General features: G+C 43.7%; 1 protein-coding gene across 3 annotated transcripts in view; it reads right to left on the bottom strand.

Moving 5' to 3' along the window:
• LOC106578316 (retinoic acid receptor alpha) overlaps positions 1–22959 on the bottom strand; it is a 277294-nt gene that overhangs the window by 198454 nt on the left and 55881 nt on the right. For 2 of the 3 annotated variants that reach the window (XM_045701982.1, XM_045701984.1), the window contains exon 2: positions 10171–10294. The gene's annotated coding sequence lies outside the window, so the exon portion shown is untranslated. Of the gene's footprint in view, positions 1–5392; positions 5463–10170; positions 10295–22959 lie in introns of all 3 variants that reach the window. The other variant, XM_045701983.1, reaches the window with a different exon arrangement.

Below are 22959 nucleotides of genomic sequence, written 5' to 3'. Positions count from 1 at the left end.
GGAAGGGGGAAGAATACAAAAAGAGAGAGAGGCTGACAGGTACAGGGAAAGATTTCAGTCCCTGAGAAGCCAATCAAATAGGACAGTAGCCAAACGCGTACCCAGTAGCAGACAGGCATACAGACAGACACATGCTACTACACTTTTACAAAGTAAACCAGCTAAATGAAATCCCCAATATTAAGCCGCTACAGGAACTGAAATTAGTACTGATCTCCTAAACGAGGGCAAACAAGTCAAGCAGAAAAACAGATCCAGTTCTGAATGAAGATATACGACACGTACAACTAAAACAGTTCAGGTTACAGATATCCCCTCTCCACCTCAGGACCTCTAATAGCAGATATAGTAGCCGGTCTTTTCTAGCATAAACCTTCAACCGAGCCAGGAGATTGTATTAGCCTCTTGTGACTCCTCTCCTTTACCGTGTGTGTGTGTGTGTGTGTGTGTGTGTGTGTGTGTGTGTGTGTGTGTGTGTGTGTGTGTGTGTGTGTGTGTGTGTGTGTGTGTTAGCATGCATGTCGGTCTGCTGTGTGATTCTGCGTGCGTGTCCATCTTCCTCCACTCAGAGGAATGATGTGAAGGTGACACCTATCCTCCTCCTTTCTCCACTCAGCACAGCCACTGCCAACTGTACTAGGATTAGAGCACTCCATCAGAGCTTGCAACTTCTCAGATATCAGATGGCTCCAATCTGCAGCCTGGAGCTCTTCATCTCATCTGGGACTGGAATATCAGTTCCTCCCACAACAGGATGAAGGGAAGGGGCCATCTAGGAGTAAAGCATCACTAACCTGCTCTGATGACCATGTGTATTATTGTGAGTGAGGCCATCTAGAAGACTAAAACTACACAAGTTAGAAACATTTGGTGCAAAAATTGGTTAACAGCAGGGGTTGGAACAGGTTCAAGGAACAGAACTGTATTTTAATTTTAAGGAACAGAATCAAAACCGGGAACAAAAGTGAACTATACTGTTCCGGAACAGAACCATTCTTTTAAAAGCATGGGAACCAGTTTACAACGTTATTTTACATTTCAGGGATTATAATTGTTTTGTAACACAAAAAAAAAACAATGTGCCTATTCAAAGCCCTCAGTCACTCAGAAACGTATTCCGGTGTCTGCCTGCCAGCCAAACATGTTTACCACTATGTGTGCATGTATAGACTACCTACCCCTCCCCACCATAAAATACAGACGTTACAAGTGTGATTCAGAATAGGGAGAGATTTTTTATTTGAGAAGAACAGATTAACTTTTTCAACGCTATTTAACCTGTTAGGGCTAGGGGGCAGTATTTGCACGGCTGGATAATTCTTTTTTACCCGATTTAATCTGGTTACTAATCCTACCCAGTAACTAGAATATGCATATACTTATTATATATGGATAGAAAACACCCTAAAGTTTCTAAAACTGTTTGAATGGTGTCTGTGAGTATAACAGAACTCATTTGGCAGGCAAAACCCTGAGACAGATTCTGACAGGAAGTGGATACCTGATGTGTTGTATTACCTTTAAACCTATGCCATTGAAAAACACAGGGGCTGAGGAATATTTTGGCACTTCCTATTGCTTCCACTAGATGTCACCAGCCTTTACAAAGTGTTTTGAGTCTTCTGGAGGGAGATCTGACCGAACAAGAGCCATGGAACGATGATGGCCCATTAGACACCTGGCGCACGAGTTCATGTTGGGTACCCTCGTTCCAATACGTTATAAAAGACTATGCATTCGTCCACCTTGAATATTATTCATGTTCTGGTTAAAAAAGGCCCTAATGATTTATGCTATACAACGTTTGACATGTTTGAACGAACGTAAATATATTTTTTCCCCTCGTTCATGAAGTGAAGTCCGGCGGGCTTAGATCATGTGCTAACAAGACGGAGATTTTTGGACATAAATGATGAGCTTTTTTTAACAAAACTACATTCGTTATGGACCTGTGATACCTGGAAGTGACATCTGATGAAGAGAATCAAAGGTAATGGATTATTTACATAGTATTTTCGATTTTAGATCTCCCCAACATGACGTCTAGTCTGTATCGCAACGCGTATTTTTCTGGGCGCAGTGCTCAGATTATTGCAAAGTGTGATTTCCCAGTAAGGTTATTTTTAAATCTGGCAAGTTGATTGCGTTCAAGAGATGTAAATCTATAATTCTTTAAATGACAATATAATATTTTACCAATGTTTTCTAATTTTAATTATTTAATTTGTGGTGCTGACTTGAATGCCGGTTATTGGAGGGAAACTATTTCCTGAACATCAACGCCACAGTAAAACGCTGTTTTTGGATATAAATATGAACTTGATAGAACTAAAAATGCATGCATTGTCTAACATAATGTCCTAGGAGTGTCATCTGTTGGATATTGTATAAGGTTAGTGCATAATTTTAGCTGATTTTATGGTTTTGGTGACGCCTGTCTTTGAAATGGCACAACATTACACACAACTCTTGTAAATGTACTGTCCTAACATACTCTAAATGTATGCTTTCGCCGTAAAACCTTTTTGAAAACGGAAAACGTGGTTAGATTAAGGAGATGTTTATCTTTCAAAGGGTGTAAAATAGTTGTATGTTTGAAAAATGTGAATTTTGACATTTATTTGGATTCAAATTTGCCGCTCTTGAAATGCACCTGCTGTTGATGGAGTGCACCACGGGTGGGACGCTTGCGTCCCACCTAGCCCATAGAGGTTAAGGACAATATACAGTGGGGGGGAAAAGTATTTGATCCCCTGCTGATTTTGTACGTTTGCCCACTGATAAAGAAATGATCAGTCTATAATTTTAATGGTAGGTTTGTTTGAACAGTGAGAGACAGAATAACAAAAATATCCAGAAAAACGCATGTCAAAAATGTTATAAATTGATTTGCATTTTAATGAGGGAAATAAGTATTTGACCCCCTCTCAATCAGAAAGATTTCTGGCTCCCAGGTGTCTTTTATACAGGTAACGAGCTGAGATTAGGAGCACACTCTTAAAGGGAGTGCTCCTAACCGCAGCTTGTTACCTGTAAAAAAGACCTGTCCACAGGAGCAATCAATCAATCAGATTCCAAACTCTCCACTATGGCCAAGACCAAAGAGCTCTCCAAGGATGTCAGGGACAAGATTGTAGACCTACACAAGGCTGGAATGGGCTACAAGACCATAGCCAAGCAGCTTGGTGAGAAGGTGACAACATTTGGTGTTGTCGCAAATTATTCGCAAACGGAAGAAACACAAAAGAACTGTCAATATCCCTCGGCCTGGGGCTCCATGCAAGATCTCACCTCATGGGGTTGCAATGATCATGAGAACGGTGAGGAATCAGCCCAGAACTACACGGGAGGATCTTGTCAATGATCTCAAGGCAGCTGGGACCATTGTCACCAAGAAAACAATTGGTAACACACTACGCCGTGAAGGACTGATGTACTGCAGCGCCCGCAAGGTCCCCCTGCTCAAGAATACATATACATGCCCGTCTGAAGTTTGCCAATGAACATCTGAATGATTCAGAGGACAACTAGTGAAAGTGTTGTGGTCAGATGAGACCAAAATGGAGCTCTTTTACATCAACTCAACTCGCCGTGTTTGGAGGAGGAGGAATGCTGCCTATGACCCCAAGAACACCATCTCCACCGTCAAACATGGAGGTGGAAACATTATGCTTTGGGGGTGTTTTTCTGCTAAGGGGACAGGACAACTTCACCGCATCATTTGACGGGGCCATGTACTGTCAAATCTTGGGTGAGAACCTCCTTCCCTCAGCCAGGGCATTGAAAATGGATCGTGGATGGGTATTCATGACAATGACCCAAAACACACGACCAAGGCAACAAAGGAGTAGCTCAAGAAGAAGCACAAGAAGAAGCACATTAAGGTCCTGGAGTGGCCTAGCCAGTCTCCAGACCTTAATCCCATAGAAAATCTGTGGAGCGAGCTGAAGGTTCGAGTTGCCAAACGTCAGCCTCGAAACCTTAATGACTTGGAGAAGATCTGCAAAGAGGAGTGGGACAAAATCCCTCCTGAGATGTGTGCAAACTTGGTGGCCAACTACAAGAAACGTCTGACCTCTGATTTCCAACAAGGGTTTTGCCACCAAGTACTAAGTCATGTTTTGCAGAGGGGTCAAATATTTATTTCCCTCATTAAAATGGAAATCATTTTATAACATTTTTGACATGCGTTTTTCTGGATTTTTTTGTTGTTATTCCGTCTCTCACTGTTCATATAAACCTACCATTAAAATTATAGACTGATCCTTTCTTTGTAAGTGGGCAAACATACAAAATCAGCAGGGGATCAAATACTTTTTCCCCCCCACTGTAGTTATTACATTGAATGAATGGACTACAAAAAAGGTAAGACGTGTTTTTATTGTAATTCTGGTGCCGTTCTGCAAACACACAAGCTTGTTAACTAGCTAGTTTTGGTCCTACGTTAAGCCAACTCTCTGAAGTTCAAAGATATTCAAAGTACCTTCGTAGGTATAATTCTGTGGGCCTAATTCAGATAATGAATGTCATCACAAGATGGCCAGCGCTTCATGCCAAGCCTCCTCTACCCTCTCTCCCCATCCGCCAAATTTCAGTCACATCTCGTACCCTACACTTGTCTGTCCAATGCATGTATGCATGTCCAATGCACACTTCATAGCAAGCTACTCCATCTGCACTGATTGAAGTAATTTAATTAAACTAAATGCAAAAAAAAAAGTCAGATGTTTCAAAAGGAACGATATAAACAGCTGCTTTTTTGGGGGTTCGAACCAGTTTTGCTGGTCGGAACATTTGAACGAAATGAAAAACAAATATGGTTTTGTTCAGAATGAAATAATTGGAAAATCATTTTGGTTCCAACCCATGGTTAAAAGAAATGATGTTGGTGATTTTCCTGACCACTTGACTCTATAGTTGAATGATTTTCCTCTATGGAGTGCAAAGTTAAATGAACTAGCCTATAAAACAGCACTGAAATTACACATGCTATTTCATCTGGTCTTCCTATGACGACATAGGCCTACTAAACATGGACGAAAGGTATTTACCAATATAGACAGATGAAGGACACAACACAACCTTAGTGGGTTGTTTTGTAGTGCTTGTGAGTAGATTACAGAGATCAAATGAATAGGCAAGCATGGGCACATATGTTTCCAGTCATTTCTCATGGCATATGGACGGGACAAAGACAAAGTGAAAGAGAGCAAAGACAGAAAAGCGCAAGAGAGGAGAAAAGAGCGAGAGAAGAGAGCGAAAGCAGGAAAAATGAGGCAGAGAGAACAGTTAAAACAAAGAATCATTCCTAAAATAAAACAGTTTGGATGGCTCCCTGAGATGAAGAAAAAAAAAGGTACAAAGTGTGATGGTGATCAAATACAGTACTGACCTCATTTCTATCTGGCGCAGACAGGAAGGAAGCGGAAAAAAAAGATCCAAATGTAACATTTGAGAGGGATCTGAAAAAAAAGGGGGAAAAAATAAAAATAAAAAAAGGGGGGGGGGGGGGGAAGACAATGTATTCTGCTATAACAAATAAGGATTGTGTCAGTGTGGGGGGTAGGCAAAGACAACAACATGGGCTTAGATTTGATGTCCTGAATAAAAGTGTGTGTGAGAGTGTCTCGCTCTATCAGATCATGAGGCCTGCTACCTCACACGTCACACAGAGTGTCCTCACACACAACTATTATACTGCAAAGCTTTTAAAGGGCTCCTATTTCAGAATGAGTGACCAGAACATTGTTTGCAATCACTACTGCTGAGTTCTATTTTTTCCCCTTACTTTTTGGGGTTTGGGAGGGCTATTTTTAGCAACCTATTGACAAAACTATTCTCATACATGCATTATGTTGGCGCATGGGGCAAAGATGTCAGAGGAAGACAATAACGCCCAACTTCCAGATGATAACACACAACCGCCTGGAGCGTTTTCAGGGAGATAAACAGGTTGACCCCCAATGTCATTTTGACCACTTTTGACACCAGCGAGCAATTCCGCATTAGCGCCTTGGCTAAGGCTCCCCACTCCTCCGCCACCACCCGACGCAGGGGGAACATTCACCAATATAACGTATAGTATGGCTGGGGGAGCAACAACAAAAAAAAACATCCAAAGCAGTGAGGAATCCTTCATCCTTCACTAGTGTCCAATAGATGCACATCCCTCCAGTAATATATAGTCCAATGCATCTTTCACCAGTCCTCCAAAAAAAAGACTCCATATTTTATGATACATATCCTCACCAGAGCCAAAAAGGTAGGATAAAATAAATTGAAGGCGGGGAAAAAAAGGCTTTATTTTCAATGCATGGTCAATAAAGTTCTTCAATTCTAAGCAACAACGCTCCCCAGGACATTGCTCCATTCCACCCGAGCCGGACAGACTTGTGGGACCGCTAAGAACATAGCATCAAAGCCAGAACAGCTCTGCTCAGAGTGGGCCTTGGAGGAAGCTGAATTAGTGGTATGATCTTTGCCCAAAATGCATTTAAGTGCCATTTCAGAATACTGAGCAAGCAGTGTGTGTGTGTGTGTGTGTGTGTGTGTGTGTGTGCACAGTGTGTCGGGAGCCAACCACAGACTTGCCGGAGTAATCAACAGCTCTCCAGCAGCCAAGATCAGCTTCACAGGCAGTCGCCACTCATTTACGAGGCCGTGTCGACCACAATCCGGGCCCGAGCGAGCAATTATTAGTGTTTGTTATTGTCATACTATTTACACTGTTGCCTGAAAATATTTTTTTCTTCTGGGCAGCGCCAAACACTGTTCATTGATTGGGTGGTGCTTGGAAACTACTCTAGTGTGATATTAACTGTACCGTTGGTCATATTTGCTCAGGATATTGCAGAAGGATATGGCTGTTGTGCAATGTCTTGAGTTAGGAAATTGTCTTCATAGGGGGCCCCGGTCTTGAGGGCAGGGTGCAGGAGGAGAGTGTGTGTATGTATATACTACCATCTATTTGTTCATTCTGTACTCCAGAGTTCTTTGTAGGAAAGACAACTACCCTTCTATACACTGAACATACGAAACACGCTGTTTCCATGACAGACTGACCAGGTGAAAGCTATGATCCCTTATTGATGTCACTTGTTAAATCCACTTGAAATCAGTGTAGATGAAGGGGAGGAGACAGGTTAAAGAAGTATTTTTGAGCCTGGAGATAAGAGACATGGATTGTGTATGTGTACCATTCAGAGGATGGTCCTGGGTTTTCCACAGGCAACAGTTTCCTGTGTGTATCAAGAATGGTCCACCACCCAAAGGACATCCAGTCAACTTGACACAACTGTGAGAAGCATTGGAGTCAACATGGGCCAGCATCCCTGTGGAATGCTTTCGACATTTTTTAGAGTCCACGTCCCGATGTATTGAGGCAGTTCTGGGAGGGTCTTATTACCTGGTTAAAATAAGGATCTAAATGGAATCCTGCTTTTTTTCTTACTAGGACTGTGAGCCACACTACCACCTCAAGAGTAAATAATAATTCACTTATTAATCATAGATCTGTGCATAACTCAACGTGGTAGTGGAGAAGAGGAGTGAGGGGGACCAACAGTGCTACTTAAAAACATTTGTATAAGGTGTATATAAGAAGTGCATGTGTGGGAGGAAGTGAGAAAAGACCGAAGTTCTAGGCCTGGGAGGCATGCGTTCAGTTGTTTTGAGAGGCAGGTCCCTCTCTCTCCCTCAAGCAGGACGGTCGGAGCTACAGCCAAGCTGAAAGTGATTCCAGAGAGGGAGGGGAGAGATGGTGGGAGTGAAAGAACGAGAAGGGAGCCCAGCCATCAGCCCATCAGTCTGTGGTTATGGATGAATCTTTCCTGACGGCCCTGCCCCCCCTCATCCCCCAGCCCATCTGCCCCAGCCCCCCCACATCTCCACACAGAGACTGATATAGTACTGAAAAAGAGAGGGAAAGAGGGGGATATATAAAGAGAGAGGGAGAGATATACTCTAGTCAGGAACAGAGTAGGTGAGGGAGGGAGAGCGGGGGGGTAGAGGGAGATTGATCTCAAACTAAATGGGAAAAAAAAGAGGGGCGAAAAAGGGAAGAAAGAGAGATCGACAGGCAGCGACTGGGAAAGGACGCCTTTTCCCGCCCTCCATTGGCACAAAACTTTCATTACCACCAATTTAGGCAGGGAGCCATATCTGTGCTGCCATTATGGTTGGCCCACATAAATCAGTCTAATCTTCCTCACAGACCCTTAAATTACACCTCCGAGTTGGTTATTAAAATTTGTCACCCGTCTCACAACACCCGGCCGGATGGATATTGGACAGGGGCCCCAGACAAATCTGTTTCAGGGGGGAGAGACAAAGAGGGAGGCCTAGTCTACCAGCCAGCCCATACCGCCATACCTAACAGGCAGGTAGGGGGAGACCTATCATCTGGTTTGATTTATACACTCCTGTAGGTCTGGTTCAGACTTGCTCGCAACTCTCTCCCTCACATACCTATATATAGAGCACTTCTACCCCCCCGATTCCCAATTCCATTACCTATCCCACCCCCCCCCCAACACTCAATCAAACCCACACCCAGATAAGACGCATGATGAATGGCCTAATTGAAGGGAGTGCTGGGTAATGTTGTGTCGCTCAGATTTGAAGGCGCGAGCCGAGGATGATTAGCCTGTAGGATTTATTGTTATTGCTGCATTATTAAATAATAGACACGTCTGGGTGGGTTACCACTGGCAGACACAGAGCCCTGTAGGTGGAGGGACTGGCAAGCTCATACATCAGGCGTTTTTCCTATGGATTTCATCGAAATCTTGTAGTCCCACACGGGCAACGGTAGGACACCTGCACTTTAATTGTGTCCGAAAAGAAATACAGCGATCTATAATTCATGCCCATGAGATTTCGCTTTACCCTCTCCTACCCCCCTTCCAGCTCAGAGAAATGTAGAACGTTGTGTTTTCTCACGTGGAGTTGGCCTCGACAAAATCAAAAGGGGCCGAGGAAAATCAGAAAAGTGTTCGGAAGGAAATGGGACAATGGCGCAAAATACTCAAGTCAGAACAGTCTTTCACATGTCAAAGCTGTCGGGCCACATCAACAGGAGGGGGGGCAAGATCTAGGGGTCGGAGCCAGGACTGATCTGCTCACGAGAATAAAATAAAGACATTTCTCTGTAACCGCAATTACTATGTGATGTGAGTTTAATTGAAGAGGAGATATATGTCAACCACGACTGAATTCTCAGTGGTAGATGCTTCTGATCATCTTCATTTTAGGCTGTAAATGCTTGTTCTAGTGTACTATGTTGATCCTAAATGGGCCCCTAATTGTGGCACATGGGGAAGTGATTCAAATTAAGTGGAAGCCGAAATGGGATGTACTGGTATTTTGTAACGCAGATCTTCTAGCATAGATGGTGATACACACAGGTCCTGTTAAAGAGTTTACACTTTGACGAAACACCCAAAGGACATTGAAAATGAAATCTACCTGCGCAGGCTTGTCACAATACAGTACTGCTATACTACAATACCTGACTTTCCTTGGCAAAAAGGAAAAACAAAAGCAGACTAAACTCTTTGGTCCTTTAAAAAAAAAACATACTGTCTGAAAAATGTGCTATAGTTTGGAAAATAAACGTGATTCTGGGTGACAACACAAGGCTGTTTGTTTCCAACATAAGGACTGTTTTCCCTCAGGGTTTCCCCTCAGGAAATGTAGTCCGCTTCATGTTTTGTTTCCTTGCCACCTTTGAGTATACTGGTATCGCGACAACCTCACTGCATACCATTTTCCAGTAAAAGCTGCGACCATGTGCATCACACGCAATCAGCAGAAGAAAAAAGTGTCGCCACAGAGTTTACATTTCAAACAAAGAACAGACATTTACAGGGAAATGTACCTGTGCCATTTTCCACCTCAAACACTCCACAGCGATAGCACAACTTCCTCTCCAAATTAAAACACAGCTGTGCATTTACTCACACTCCAATGAGCGTGTGAAAGCCCACTACCACATAAATTATAGGGAAGGAGTAAGTAAGTATGTCCACACATGCACATAGCAATCAAACACTCACCACAAGTGAACATTACATAGGGAGTAGCTCGGTCTACCATTGGGACACAGTGCAGTGTATTGGAGAAGGAGTAATACAGTAGGCTATAGTTGTGAGTGAGAGTGCGTGTGCCTACCGGTGCTTCTCCTCCTCTCCCCTGCTCTAATGGCAGTGCTCAGCCTGATGGAGTGGTCTGCTCACCGGCCAACTATGCTTCTGGGTGGATGGCAGGCGGCATCGATCGCATGGATATCCCTCCTCTGTCAGAGAGAAAGAGGGAAGAGCGAGAGAGAAAGGAGAGAAGGAAAAATCAAGAGAGCGAGCCAAAAAAAAAGAAGAGGGATAGAGGAAGAGAAATAAAGAGAAAGCAAGAGACCGAGAGAAGGACAGGAAGAGTGGGACAGAAAATGGGAGAAAAGGAAAATAACATTAGCGCAAATTAAGTTTATTATCTGTATCAGTCCAGGAGCCTTTTTACCCCCACCTCTCCTACCCCTAGGCATCTTTGCCATCCCCCCCCCCCACAAATGACAGTCAATTGGGACTGGCTCAGCTGGGAGTGTCAGTCATGACGGGAACACATTACAGCTTTCTCACTCACTATACTACATCTAATTGGGTTTCCTAATGGTCACTCACACTGACAAATGTGGCTACTGTAACAATGTTAGGAGGCAGTCCTTTAAATTCATAGATCGGAGTGGAACGCAGGTTGAGAGACCTACAATGCATTACCAGTCAATGAATGTGTTTTGTTGTGCAACTACATATGGGTTGTATTCATTAGGGAAACAAGTGTTTATTTTGTACACGTTCAGGTTGCCACTCCCTGTTTTAGTCCATTCTCTTCCGTTTGGCACTAATGAATATGACCATGGAGTCATGGCTTCAGCCATGTTGTAAAAGCAGTCTTTAATACAGGGAGAGGAGTCCCCCATGTATTGTATAGTACCTCAGGGGACAAGCCTGTCTTCCAAACAAGTGACATATGGGATGGAGTGAGAGAGAGGGGAAATGGTGATGGTGGGAAAACAGGATAAGTTAAATGTTTCATCCCTCCCCTGCAGTCCTTCCCTCCAGTCTGAAAGCAAGCTGAGCTACTAACGTTCAATGTGTCTGGCCAGGAGGGCCTGACTGAGTGTCTGGCACAAGAATGTATACGTGTGTGTGTGTGTATGTATCAGTAAATGTATCTTACTACAGTTTGTGTGTGTGCGTTTTGTTTACTTGTGTATGACATGCAAACATATGGGTATATGAGTGTGTGTGTGTACAGAGTGATTGACCGGTGTCTGTGCTTGTGTGTGAGATCAACTGATGCGTCTGTACGTACGTGTGTGTGTGAGAGAGAGATCAACTGATGCGTCTGTACGTACGCGAGTGAGTGAGTGAGTGAGTGAGATAGAGAAAGGGTAGGCCATCATGGCTATCATATCCAGCTATCATATCCCACCAGACAGACAGGTCTGTCTGGATAATGAGACCCATTATGATTAACATATCAAGAAGAGCCTGACACAGAACAAAGACACACACAGAGCAGGAGGGTGTGTGTGTGTGTACACTGTGCACATATGGGTGAGGTAATTGAGAAAAATGGAGTGGGTTTGCCAATGTGTGCCTGCGAGAGCTTCCACTGTTTCAGATGTCAGTCTTTTCCCCCTCCCTCCTGAGCTAGCTGCTCCTGCCTCTAGGGGTGCATGCTGTGGGTCATTTTTTGTTTGCAACCAGAAGGCATTTTTTGATTCTGCTTTTGTAAAAGCAACTGCTTTGAAAGACTTAAAGTGAGATGCATGTGCTACAGCTAACTCCGATCAGCCCTACAGACAGAGCAAAGGTAACGTTCCTACTGCATCTCAAATGAAGACGGACTGGTAGCCCAGTAGAACGTGTCAGAACTGGAGACTGCTTTGTTCAATGTTATCAGTTAGAGGGTTTTGTTTGTTTGTTAGCTGAGAACTGAGGCAGCTGTTAAAACACACTGTAGACATTGCTTTATTACAACCTTTGGCTCTGGGAATGAAGAGTGGCTTCTTATTGACTAGCTATGCATTCTTATTGACTCACTAGGCATTCTTATAGGCTAGCTATGCATTCACTGGTTATTGGCGAGAACACAAAGCATAATGAATGAAGGCTCAGGCTAGATATGATTGATGTAACCTGGCAGTGCAGGATTTGGAGAGAGAAAGAACGTTAAAGTCATTGTTTTACGATTTGTTTCTTTATGAGGCTGCAGCGGCCTAATCATCCAAGGATCGAATCAGATAACTCCCTTTGCTCACACACACGCATACACACAGTCATTTGGTGGGAAACAATGGAGGGACTCTTGAAGCTGGGGTTTATGGACTATTCAAATGATGCCAGCTCAATTAGAGGCCCAAATGCCAAGAAGCAGAGCAAGGCCCTCTTCAGCTAGAGTGACTGACTGGAGAACAATGAGGACACTTGACTTCAGGGAGCACCGGGTGGACAAAGGGATATCGAGAGAGGGAGAGAAAGTAGAAGATTAAGGGAAGAAAGATAAATACAGCGGGAGATGAAGGGGGGGCTAGGCAGTGAGAGAGGAAGGGGAGGGGGGATAGGCAGTGGGCACAGAGGGACAGGAAAGCAAACAAACTGGACATATGCCCGCCAGAAACAGACCCGGGTAGTGGACTGTGAAGGCCCCTCATGCGAGCCTGCCTCTGGTCAGATACAGAGACACCCCCTCAGACACACATGTATTTCTATCACCAAATGAGATTAGTGCTACTGCTATTCCAGCCAGCATGCAGTCATCCATCCATGATACTCCCTGGGGAGGGAACGGACGGACACACAAAGGGCCATGTCCCCAACTCCCCGTCCAGTCTTTATATAGTGACCTTGATCCTTAGGCCACTACTGACCACAGAGAATATGACAAACAGAAATACACACACTCAATTAACACAACTAGTCCAATTCAGTCCAAATAACAAAGCAACACTACGCTGAACTGAAGTGTCAAAACAGGCCAAAGAACCCAATGAAGATCAGATAGGGGGGGGATTTTGCAGATGGTTAATTCCAGTTGATACTGCCCACACCACCAGGGGAACAATGACAACATTGATCCTTGGGTCTCAGACAAGAGTACTAATGTCCTCTTGCAGTAAATATTTCTCCTCAGCCAAACCTCCAAATTGGGTTCAACAATACCTCAGTAAACTTTGACGAGTCGAACGCTCCTCTGTGCTGCCAACAGCAATCACCGCACGCCCCAGGTGGTTCTCATTGACTCGACAAACTCCTCGGCGGGGCGCCGTGCCAGAGGAAATTGGCTCGTCCGCGGTACATTTATCGCACTAGCAAGCAACGCCGAGCTAGCTGAGGCCTTTCAATTCAACACCCGTTTTGGTCTCTTTGCTCTAGCTCAAGGAGCCTTTCAGCAGCCAGTTATCCAGCTGTCTCAGAGCAGCTGGGAGCCTTAGGAGCAGCATTGGGGGAGAGGATCCCATCCAACGCACAATTAAAGACAACCTTTTCTATTAGCCTAGCCTACTAGAGCCTAATTTGGGCTGTGTTATGGTCCTTTCCCTATATAATATCATCTGGGGATAATAGGGGGCTCAGCTTCCCTCCACTGTAGAGGACTTCCTGTTTAATGTAGAGGATATTGGATAATAGGGGCTCTTCGTGCTGCAAGAGCTGTGGAGATGGTCCTTCATGGGACCATCATGGCCCGTCATCAATATACATCTTATTCATTATGATTTAAAAAAAGGGAGGGAAAAAAAATGATCCTAGATCAGCTTATACGGTCCCAGGTGTTTAGTGTCATTGTTCAATGGGGATGAGTGCCCCCTACTGCCCATCTCTTTAACAGCAACTCATCCAGAGGGAGGTTTATCTTTTGTTTTTAAATAGATCTTTCGCTGCCATTCTGTGTACAACTGTGTTGCCGATCTTGCCAAGCCATCTTGTCACAAGAGGACCACAATGGAAATAAGTCCCAGACTTTTCTTCATGTACATGTCTTTTTCAAGTTGTGACTTGTTTTTAAAATGGTCAAATTAATAAACTAAAAAGGGCAGCCCCCAATTGAAGAAGTGCCCCTCCTTAATTTCAACTGTCGGGCAGTATATGAAGATTAATTATTCTCCATATAATTTGCACCCCAATTTATGCAAACCAGCCTGTGCACCCATCTCCCTCCTTAGCTAGGCTAACTAATCAGCAGAGGGATTCATCATAATCTTGGCTGTGTGTGTGTGAGGTAATTTGTGCTGTGTTATTGCCTCTCCTCTCACTGTGTCAGTGTTAATAGTGCAGACCCAGTGGGGCGCTGTGGAGCGGGAGAGAGAGAGCCCCAGGCTAGCCCATTAAAAGGAAGGCCTTCTCATTTAGACAGGCACAGCACTGCTGAATGTGGGACAGGGACAAGGAGCGCATATCTTCCTCCTCACTGCTTTGTATTGGTCACGGTGAGCTCCGCAAAACATGGAAACAAAAATAATCTATCCGACCACAACCTCGAGACGTTTTCCTCCTCTTAAGTCTTTCCTCTTATACATATCCCTGAATCTCTTCTTTAAGAATGTTCTTTCTTCTAAAATCCCCCACCTAGGCTTTCACCGCTACTACACTACTCTTCTCCCCTTCTCTTCTTTCCGTCGCCAGGCCAATCCGTTCTACTCTCCCGTTTTTTCTACTCTCATCCCTGGTCTCTCCTCCCTTGTTCTCCTACCTCTACTCTTCCCCCCCCCCCCTCCCCCCCTCCCTCTTGTTCTCATCTACTCTCCTCTTAATTTCTCCTCATTCTCTCCTCCATCACGGGACCCACCACTTACTGTAGTATCTATGACTTAATGCTGGCTCCCGCTGACAATTTATGCATCGGCCGCCAGAGCAAGGCACCTTATGCCCCACTGTACAGCCAACGCTATGGATTGGCCTATAAATAGCCACGTGTCCTGTAAAAGCTTTTCATTACAGAGACATCGCGCGATCGATATCCGCTACAATCTAATTGCTAACCGTGCCGGCCCTAAAAACATGTATTTTTGGACGGATAGCAGAGTAGGGTGTCGTTTTTGGCAAAGGACTTCGAGGGGTTTTCTGTCTGAGTGAAATATTAAATAAACATTTACGCCTAGCCTACTGCCTTTTGTGCATTGCTGCGCTTACAATGTGAAGAAATAATAGTTGATTAACATTTTAAGATAAACGTTCTGATCGGTTGCTTCAGACTCATTGCTTTTTAAAAAAGGTACAGTATATATATATTTTTTTAATGTAGCCTAGGCCTACTGGGTGTATGAATTTGGGCTCCATCATCCCACAACTGTCCCAAAGTCTGTTTGGAATAGGCCATTTCTTTCTTGACAAGCTGACCAATAGAATCAGTAGCCTAAACTTCTCTACTAGATGGACATAGGCTAGTGATTTTACTGTTCGTTACTCATCTTGTTGGCTGAGGAAAAGTAAATGTGGTCAGTTAAATCTAACATGTTCAAAGTGCACATCCAGATTCACTAAGAAGGACAGCAAATCGTCTTTGCATCCTCGACTTGCATGCTCTGCTAATAGGAATTACCATATTCTAAAATGTGATTTGTCATTCTGAGCACCATGGGTGGACGCCCCAGGTTACGCACCCAAAGCATATGGGTCCGGTAAATTTCTCAAACGTCCGGTAAATTAAAAAAATGTTGCCGGTCAAATGTCCGGTGCCACATTTTCCTAACGGAAATCATGCAGTATAGACACACAGCAGAGTTGAATTCAATTCTTAGTTGAACTACACATGGAAGTCACCGAGTACAGCTACTATTTCCTGAATTGACTGAAATGTATTAAAAATGTACCCCTACTCAGCTATACACCTACAGAATGTCAATGACTTATCTAACCCACTCATTTCAAAAGAATGACCGTTGAAATGAAAAATGAACTGCTCCATTTTAAACTAAGTACTCTAGCAAGCACTTCCCTCTCTGACTGTTGTGTGATAGTCTACTCATCTATTATCACACTCTTCATTCATATTACCCACACACTCTCTATCGGCATCCCCCGGTGATGAATGTGTTCCTTTTTCCCCTTCCAGAAGCTTGTGTGTAAGTTTAAGATAAATAAAAGAGGGGAACGTAAAAACGAAGGGCAGGAAAAGAAACAGTGCTGGAGCGATGCTTCATGTTGGAAAGGCCCGAGAGGCGCTTTCAATCAATACGTAGCATTGCCGGGTGTACACCATCATTAGAGAGGACGCTTCCCTGTTCATTTATCAATGAGACGTGCACCTGACCGCTTCCTGTAAACAACCACTCAGTATAGTATTCAGACCCCTTGACCTTTTCCACATTGTTACAGCAATCTACACACAGTACCCCATAATAACAAAGCAAAAACAGGTTAAAAAAAGAAAAAAAAGAAAAAAAAACAGGGGCCTCCCAAGTGGAGCAGCAGTCTAAGGCACTGCATTGCAGTGCTAGAGGTGTTATTACAGACCTGGGTTCAATCCCGGGATGTGCCACAACCGGGAGTCCCAAAGGACGGCGCACAATAGGCCCAGCGTCGTCCGGGTTAGGGGAGGGTTTGGCCAGGGGGTCTTTACTTGGCTCATCGCGCTCTAGCAACCCCTTGTGGCGGGGAGGGTTCCTGCAGGCTGACCCTGGTAGCCAGTTGAACAGTGCTGTTTCCTCCGGCACACTGGTGCGGCAGGCTTCCGGGTTAAGCTGGCGGGTGTTAAGGAGTGCGGTTAGGCAGGTCATGTTTCGGAGGACGCATGACTCCACCGTCGCCTCTCCCGAGCCCGTTGGGGAGTTGCAGCAATGAGACATGATCGAAATTGGGGAGAAAAAGGGTGGTAAAATACCAAAATATAAAATAATAAAAATTTAAAAAATGAAATACCTCATCTACATAAGCATTCAGACCCTTTACTATGAGACTAAATTCAGCTCAGGTGCATCCTGTTTCCAATGATCATCTTTGAGATGTTTCTACAACTTGATTGGAGTCCACCTGTGGTAAATTCAATTGATTGGACATGATTTGGAAAGGAACACAAACACAAACACACACACACACACACACACACACGTCTATGAGGTCCCACAGTTGACAGTGCATGTCAGAGCAAAAAACCATGCCACGAGGTCGAAGGAACTGTCAGTAGAGCTCCGAGACACAGATCTAGAGAAGGGTACCAAAACATTTCAGCATTGAAGGTCCCCAAGAACACAGTGGCCTCCATCATTCTTAAATGGAAGAGGTTTGGAACCACCAAGACTCTTCCTAGAGCTGACTGCCCGGCCAAACGGGGGAGAAGGGCCCTGTTCAAGGAGGTGACCAAGAAGAAGCCGATGTTCACTGACAGAGCTCCAGAGTTCCTCTGTGGAGATAGAGATGGTTGTCCTTCTGGAAGGTCTCCTGTAGCACTCCAACAATCAGGCCATTATGGTAGAGTGGCCAGATGGAAGCCACTCCTCAGTAAATGGCACACGACAGCACGCTTGGAGATTGCCAAAAGGCACCTAAAGGACTCTGACCATGAGAAACAAGATTCTCTGGTCTGACGAAAGCAAGATTGAACGCTTTGGCCTGAATGCCAAGCGTCACGTCTGGAGGAAACCTGGCACCATCCCTATGGTGTTGGCAGCATCATGCTGTGGGGATGTTTTCCAGCGGCAGGGACTGGGAGACTAGTCAGGATCAAGGGAAAGATGAATGGAGCAAAGAAAAAAAGAGATCCTTGATAAAAACCTGCTCCAGAGCACTCAGGCGAAGGTTCACCTTCCAACAGAACAACAACCCTAAGCACACAGCCAAGACAATGCAGAAGTGGCTTCGGGACAATGTCCTTGAGTGGCCCAGCCAGAACCCAGACTTGAACCCGATCAAACGTCTCTGGAGAGACCTGAAAATAGCTGTGCAGCAACGCTCCCCTTCCAACCTGACAGAGCTTGAGAGGATCTGCAGAGAAGAATGGGAGAAACTCCCCAAATACAGGTGTGCCAAGCTTGTAGCGTCATACCCAAGAAGACTCAAGGCTGTAATCACTGCCAAAAGTGCTTCAAACAAAGTACTGAGTAGAGGGTCTGAATACTTATGTAAATGTGTGGTTCTTTTGTATAAATTAGCAAACATTTCTAAAAACCTGTTTTGTCATTATGGGGTATTGTGTAGATTGGTGAGGGGAAAAAAACAATTGAATCCATTTTAGAGTAAGGTTGTAACGTAACAAAATGTGGAAGAAAGTAAAGGAGTCTGAATACGTCTCTAATGCACTGTAGCATAATGGTTTAACCAACTATTTTGTACTCGAATAAAGGCTATTGAATGTAGAAGGAGGGATGTTACCTGGTATGTTTATTAAAACAGCTTCATGGATTTTTATTACGCCCTATGTGTTTGTGGTGAGACTAGGCTAGCAACTACTACATGTGAGTGCAGCTGCATCTCTGTCTGTTGCCCACATTAATCTTTAGATGACCACATGAATCAAGTTAAGGTCAGAGAGTCAAAGGTTAACTGACCACATTGATAATTTGGACAATCATTCACTATAGTAATGACTTTGGGGATGCGTCAAAAGACACTGACATTTTAAAAAAAAAAGAAAAAAAAAAGCCTGTCGAGTGTAGAATCAAGATTTGATATAGAGCAATGGGAGTAGATAAGATCTCGCCGCTCGACAGTTTTTATTCCTGAGGGATAAGGAGGGATGGTGGAATGAGCTCCCCTGCTCCACTGATGCTGTTTGAAGTGGAGCGGTTGAGTTCATCTTTGGATTCGGGGAGGGTGTGAGCGAGCGTGAGGTTGCGCTCGTACATGTGGGTCGTTATGTCATTTCAGCAAGCAATGACACCCAACATCTCAGATTATTTCAGAACAATCTATGTAGTCAGAAACAGATAAGCATTCCAGAAACATTTTGTTGAAATATCATTTGATCACGTGAGAAATGAAGCCAATTGATTTCACCCTAATTGGTCATTTTAATTGATAGAATATTCAATAAATATAGTACCTGACATCCAATTTGGACTAAACTTTTTTTGAGTAAGACCCGAAGAATCTATAGAAGTGGTCAAAAGTCATACACGGACCCCCCACGACAATCCCACCCCAACAACGAGTATATAGTATCCATTCTCTATGTTTGACAAGTAGTACGTAGCTGCAGCTCAAAGTATTGTTTCTTCACTAATGTAATGTATTCTCAGTGAATTGTGTCAATGTTTTTGTCCCCCGTTCAGAGAAATTAGTCATTGAAGTTGTTTGGTTTAAATCACCTAATAGCAGGAACAGCAACATCTAGTAATCAGAACCTGGCAAAATATCAGGATGTAGGATGGGACATAAACCCAACAACTTCAATTATCTCTGAACAGAAAAAAATGTAACATCAAATTCCCTGAGAATACATTACATAGGATGAAGAAACAAATGGGGTGGCAGGTAGCCTAGAGGTTCGAGCGAAAGGTTGCTGGATCGAATCCCCGAGCTGACGAGGTAAAAATGTGTCGTTCTTCCCCTGAGCAAGGCAGTTAACCTGTTAGGGCTAGTGGGCAGTATTGACACGGCCGGATAAAAAAAACGTACCCGATTTAATCTGGTTACTACTCCTGCCCAGTAACTAGAATATGCATATAATTATTGGCTTTGGATAGAAAACACCCTAAAGTTTCTAAAACTGTTTGAATGGTGTCTGTGAGTATAACAGAACTCATATGGCAGGCCAAAACCTGAGAAGATTCCATGCAGGAAGTGGCCTGTCTGACAAGTTGTGTTTCATCTTGGCTCTTTTTATTGAAGACTGAGGATCTTTGCTATAACGTGACACTTCCTACGGCTCCCATAGGCTCTCAGAGCCCGGGAAAAAGCTGAACGATATCGAGGCAGCCTCTGGCTGAAACACATTATCGCTTTTGGCAAGTGGCCGATCAGAGTACTATGGGCTTAGGCGCGTGCCCGAGTCGACCCATGCTTTATTTTCTTTCGTCTGTTTACCTAAACGCAGATTCCCGGTCGGAATATTATCGCTTTTTTATGAGAAAAATGGCATAAAAATGGATTTTAAACAGCGGTTGACATGCTTCGAAGTACGGTAATGGAATATTTAGACATTTTTGTCACGAATTGCGCCATGCTCGTCACCCTTATTTACCCTTTCGGATAGTGTCTTGAACGCACAAACAAAACGCCGCTATTTGGATATAACGATGGATTATTTGGGACCAAACCAACATTTGTTATTGAAGTAGAAGTCCTGGGGGTGCATTCTGACAAAGACAGCAAAGGTAATAACATTTTTCTTATAGTAAATCCGACTTTGGTGAGTGCTAAACTTGCTGGGTGTCTAAATAGCTAGCCCTGTGATGCTGGGCTATCTACTGAGAATATTGCAAAATGTGCTTTCACCGAAAAGCTATTTTCAAATCGGACATATCGAGTGCATAGAGGAGTTCTGTATCTATAATTCTTAAAATAATTGTTATGCTTTTTGTGAACGTTTATCGTGAGTAATTTAGTAAATTCACCGGCAGTGTTCGGTGGGAATGCTAGTCACATGCTAATGTAAAAAGCTGGTCTTTGATATAAATATGAACTTGATTGAACAAAACATGCATGTATTGTATAACATAATGTCCTAGGGTTGTCAACTGATGAAGATCATCAAAGGTTACTGCTACATTTAGCTGTGGTTTGTGTTTATGTTACATTATATGCTAGCTTGAAAAATGGGTGTCTGATTATTTCTGGCTGGGTACTCTGCTGACATAATCTAATGTTTTGCTTTCGTTGTAAAGCCTTTTTGAAATCGGACAGTGTGGTTAGATTAACGAGAGTCTTGTCTTTAAAATGGTGTTACAATAGTCATATGTTTGAGAAATTGAAGTAATAGCATTTCTAAGGTATTTGAATAACGCACCACAGGATTCCACTGGCTGTTACGTAGGTGGGACGATTTGGTGCCACCTACCCTAGAGAGGTTAACTCACTGTTCCCCGGGCGCCGAAGACATGGATGTCGAATAAGGCAGCCTCCGCATTTCTCTGGTTCAGAGGGGTTGGGTTAAATGCGGAAGACACATTTCAGTTGAAGGAATTCAGTTGTACAACTGACTAGGTATCCCCCTTTCTCTTTTCTCCAATACTCTGAGCCGCAGCTCCATACTACTTGTCAAACATAGAAAACTGATAATATAAACACGTGTCGTTGGGGTGGGTTTGGCATGGGGGACAAAAAAAAATAAAAATAAAAATAAATAAATAAAAAATAAATAAAAAAAATCACTGGATGGCTTTTGGCCATTTATTACAATTCCTCAAGTCAAACTCATTGTCAGAAAAAAATTAAGAAAAGTTTGGTTAAAAATTTTTAAAAAATAAAACAAATATAATTTAAAAAAAATCGGATATTAGGTATTATATTTAATGAATATTATATGAATCCTATTAGTAAAAGTCCCAAAATTACCAATTTGGGTGTAATCAATTAGCTTAATTTCTCAGAGATCAAATTACGTTTCAACAAGATTATCTTATGTTTATAACAGATATGATTTGAGGAGTCGAAATCCTCTTTCTTTTGCTTTTTGAGGTGGAAAGACTGTGTGTGTGTGTGTGTGTGTGTGTGTGTGTGTGTGTGTGTGTGTGTGTGTGTGTGTGTGTCAGCCTGAAGCAGGTGGGGATTTTGGATGTGGACAAATTACCCAAGAGAAGACAAATAGCTTTAGCAGGAGCGCAAGTGACATTCATGTTTCATGTGGTAATGGATGATGACCCCTGGAGGTCAGGGTGCAAATGAGGCAGAGGCCCATTCCAGCACATGTGCTAACCCTGAAACCTGAGCCAATCCAAGTAGGCCTCTGACTGTCACATACAAACACAGTGAGGAAGACCGAACATCCGCCACAGTGCATTCCTCACCTCGGACCGCAAAGGTTGAGTGTTCAAAATACCCAGGAAGAGAGTGGTTGAGTGGTGTGGGTGTTAAGAGGCTTCCTGCCCTGTGTTCACTCCAGGCTCCTGAGGAAAGAGGCTAGTTTATACCGTTTGTAACAGCTTTGTGGTAATAATATACCGAGCCCCTGCAAGTAGCATGCTCAGTCAAGTGAAACTTTGCCTGGAAGAACACAGACTCTTCGGCAGCTAATGACACAGAGAGAGAGACAACGCAACTGAGCAGACTCAAGGTTTCAGAACAGGGGAGGAGGGAGTGAGGAAGGAAGGGAGCGAGGGATGACCTGGATTGCTGCCAAGGACCAGAAGAGGCAGGAGAGGAGAGGGTACACCCCCAGCCATGGAAGCAGCAGGTGGTTATGCAATGTACACAAAACAGAAGACTGCAATCAGGCACAAGGTACATACATAAAATCTGACACTAACGCAAAACAACGGACAAGGGTCTGACACTAACAAAAAAAAGGACAATTTTTTATTTTTTTTAAAGTCACAGAACAGACAACCCCTGGGGAAAAGAGGGAGAGAGCTCAGTGCCGAGGACACATCAGTGGAGATTTGGACAGGGGGATGAAATAGAAGGGATAAAAATAGCGGTCGTACCTTCACCCTTGGCTGTATAGAGTCATCTGTTCAGCCAAGCAGAGGCACATGGGAGGGTAAAGCGGTGACGGTGAGTAAATACTCTGTCCGACACGGTAAAAACGTCAACACACCGAACGGAGGGAAACGAGTATAGCCTATAAAAGTTGAAGGATGCCGAGTGGTGGCGACTACTATTATACTACTGCACACATTTCACTGTATATCACACCCTCTCGTAGCATTGCTCCCTATTTTCCTTTTCTTCGTGTAGTACATTACACACACTCATTTAAAAGCTGTAAGAGCAGAGCACATGCTTGTTATTAGTTGGATATTTCCTGGAAAAGGCCATTACAGTTGCGTCAATGCTGCCCCCCCGCCGCCTAAAAGAGAACAGAAGC

This window comes from Salmo salar, chromosome ssa19 (genome assembly GCF_905237065.1).
Source record: "Salmo salar chromosome ssa19, Ssal_v3.1, whole genome shotgun sequence".
In the NCBI taxonomy this organism is placed as follows: Eukaryota; Metazoa; Chordata; class Actinopteri; order Salmoniformes; family Salmonidae; genus Salmo; species Salmo salar.
This window is presented reverse-complemented; position numbering and strand designations above follow the sequence as displayed.